Source organism: Mastomys coucha, unplaced genomic scaffold (genome assembly GCF_008632895.1).
Source record: "Mastomys coucha isolate ucsf_1 unplaced genomic scaffold, UCSF_Mcou_1 pScaffold5, whole genome shotgun sequence".
NCBI classification, from domain to species: Eukaryota; Metazoa; Chordata; class Mammalia; order Rodentia; family Muridae; genus Mastomys; species Mastomys coucha.
Genome location: NW_022196911.1, coordinates 48,200,226 through 48,203,733, shown reverse-complemented (window position 1 = coordinate 48,203,733; position 3,508 = coordinate 48,200,226).

The following is a 3,508-nucleotide window of genomic DNA, read 5'->3' as shown; positions in this document are numbered from 1 at the left end:
CTCAGAAATCCGCCTGCCTCTGCCTCCCAAGTGCTGGGATTAAAGGTATGTGCCACCACTGCCCAGCTACATCCTCTCTTTTTTAAAAGACTTATTTTATTAATTTTTTTTGTGTGTGTGTGTATGCACATGCATGTGGGTGCCAGCAGAGGCCAGAAGAGGAGCTGAGCTCAGGTCATCTGAGCAGTGAGTGCTCAGAACCTCTGTGCCACCTCTCCAGCCCTACTCTGAACATCATTTAAGTGTTTCTTTGTGAACACACACTGTTAGTTATGTGGGGTCTGTATTTAGAAGCAGAGCTGTTTGATTGAAGTGTGAAGCGATCTTTCACTTAATTAGATTTTACTAAATTGCTCTCCAAAGTGGTGGCCCAATTTGCACTTTCTCTGGAAGCCACAGGCACTGGGTGTTACTGGACTCGTTAATTACTGCCATTCTCATGCAGGCAAAATTGTGTTACCATTTACATTTAAGTAGCATTTTCCTCTTGTTGAGGCTGGGGAATCTTTCCTTTGTTTCTCAGGCACCAGGGCCTCCTTCTATTCATTTGTTCATCTTTGCCCACTGTTTTTTTATTGGTCTGTCTTTTTCTTTCTGCTTAAGTTTTTAGGACTTTATTTAATGTGTGTGCTCACGTGCATGCATGGACCACACGGTGCAAGTAGAACACCAGAGACCTTGGTGGAGTCAGTTCTTTTCTTCTACCCTTATGTGGGTTCTGGGAATCAAACCCAGGGTCCCAGACATTTACAGCAAGTGCCTTTATCCATAGAGCTATCCACTGAGCAATCTTGCTTTCCTTGGGCAGTCTTTGTCCTCTTTCTTACGGCATGGGTGTACGTGCACATGTGCATGTGTAGGTTTGTGTGCGTATGGAGGCTAGATGTCAACCTTGGGTGTAATGTCTTAGATGCTGGCTACCTTTTTTTTTTTTGAGACATGGTCTCTCACTGTCCAAAAACTTGTAAGTAGGCCAGGGTAGCCAGCCACCATCACCCTCATGCTGGCCTGGCCTGGAACTTGGTATGTGCACCAGGCTGGCCACTAACTCATGGAGATATGACTGCATCTGCCTTTTGAGTACTGGGATTATATGTGTTCGCCACATGGCTGGCATACATTTATTTTTATTGCTTCTTTGAAACAGTAGCCCAGGCTAGCTTCAAACTCACTGTGTAGCTGAGAATAACCTTGAACTCGTCTTTCTTTCCACTTTCCAAGGATGCTAGGATGACAGGCGTGTGCCACCTTGAAAAATGACATTTAAAAAAGTGTGTTGAAAAAGATCAAAGTTGAATTTTCTATTGTCAAAACTGCTAAACCAGTGGTTCTCAGCCTTCTTAATACTGTGACCCTTTAATTCCCTGTGTTGTGCTGACCTCCAACCATAATGTTATTTCATGGCTACTTTATAACTGTAATTTTCTTGCTGTTATAAATTGTAATGAAAAAAAATATTTTTTTGTTTTTCAAGACAGGGTTTCTCTGTGTAGCTCTGGCTGTCCTGGAACTCACTCTGTAGACCAGGCTGGCCTCGAACTCAGAAATCTGCCTGCCTCTGCCTCCCGAGTGCTAGGATTAAAGGTGTGCACCACCACCGCCCAGCTCTCTTATGGTATCTTATGTTTAGAAAATCTTAGATTTCCTATATATTTATAGCTCCTATAGTGAGCTTTAAATATATAAACAGTGACATTTATGATCTATAACCTGTCTGTCTGTCTATCTATCTATCTATCTATCTATCTATCTACTTCTCTATGTCTCTATGTCTCTATCAATCAATCAATCAATTAAGTCAGGGTCTCTCTATGTAGCCCTGGCCATCTTGGAACTCATAGAGATGTACCTGCCTCTGCCTCCTGAGTGCTGGGATTAAAAGTATGCACCATACCTGGCATAATTTTATCTATCTATCTGTCTGTCTATCTATCTATCTATCTATCTATCTATCTATCTATCTATCTATCTATTTATTTGAGACAGGGTTTCTCTGGGTAGCCCTGGCCTATCTGGAACTAGCTCTGTAAACTAGGCTGGTCTTGAACTCAGAGATCTGCCTGTCTCTTCCTCCCACGGGGAGCAAGCTAGTAAACAGTATTCCTCCATGGTCTCTGTATCAGCTCCTGCCTCCAGGTTCCTGCTTTGAGTTTCTGCCTTGGCTTCTCCTATAAGCCAAATAAATTCTTTCCTCTCCACATTATTTTTGGTCATGGGGTTTTATCACAGCAAGAGAAGACAGACTAGGACTACGTCCAAGGGGTCATGCTCACCATCCCACCTCAGTGTGGTGTCTGGTTTAGTTACTCTACCAGCTAAGATGATATCACTTGCTGCAAAGGTCTCAATCTTAGTGTCTGTGACAAAAAATAAGTGCATTCCTTGCTCCCTTAGATTTCAAAACGTGCTGCCTATAGTGATCTGTCACAGTGATGACAAAGTAGCTAATACATGAATCACCTGGTTTCACAGAGGAAGAATAAAGCCTTGTAAGAACTTCTATTCAAGCCCAGCTTAGGGGTACATGGTTGCAAACCGAGCACTTGGAGGGGAAGACAGGAGGATTAGGAGGCCAATGCTACTCTTGGCTACATAGAAAGTGTGAAGCCAACCTGGGCTATAAGAGACCCTATTTCATAAACCAGACATGTATACAATTAAGGATGCTACAACCCAAGGCTTGGCCAGCAGTGTTGATTAAATGTCACTAGGCTGGTCCTGTGAGGTATTTCTGCTCCAGTCAGGTTTTTTTTTTAAATTAGTTTTATTCTTCTCTCATACAATAATATATCCTGACCACAGTTTCCGTCCTCCCTCCACTCTTCCTAGTTTCCCCATCCACTCATCCACCTCCCCTTTCTCCCAGATCCACAACTCCTTGGTTTCCCTTCAAAAAGGAGCAGACCTTCCAGGGATATCAACTTAATAACATGTGTCATGGTCTGAATATGATTGGCCCAGGGAGTGGCACTATTTGGAGGTGTAGCCTTGTTAGAGGTATGTCACTGTGGGAGTGGGCCTTAAGACTCTACTCCTAGCTGTCAGGAATCGGGTCTTCCACTAGCAGTCTTCAAACAAGGATGTAGAACTCTCAGGTCCTCCTGCACCATGCCTGCCTGGATGCTGTCATGCTCCTGCCTTGATGATAATGGACTGAACCTCTGAACCTGTAAGCCAGCTCCAATTAAATGTTGTCTTTATAAGACTTGCCTTGGCCACAATGTCTGTTCATGACAGTAAAACCCTAACTAAGACAACACACAACAAGATAAAATAAAGACTCCTCCTGCCTTTGTTTAAATTGGAGACAGGGTTTCTCTGTAATCACCCTGGCTGTCCTGGAAATCATTCTGTAGACCAGGCTAGCCTCAAATGCACAGAGATCTACCAGCCTCTGCCTCCCAAGTACTGGGATTAAAGACGTGCACTGTCACACCCAGCTCCTAGTCAGTTTCTTAACCAATAACCCTAACCAAAGATCATTCCTACAGATTCTCAAATCTGATGT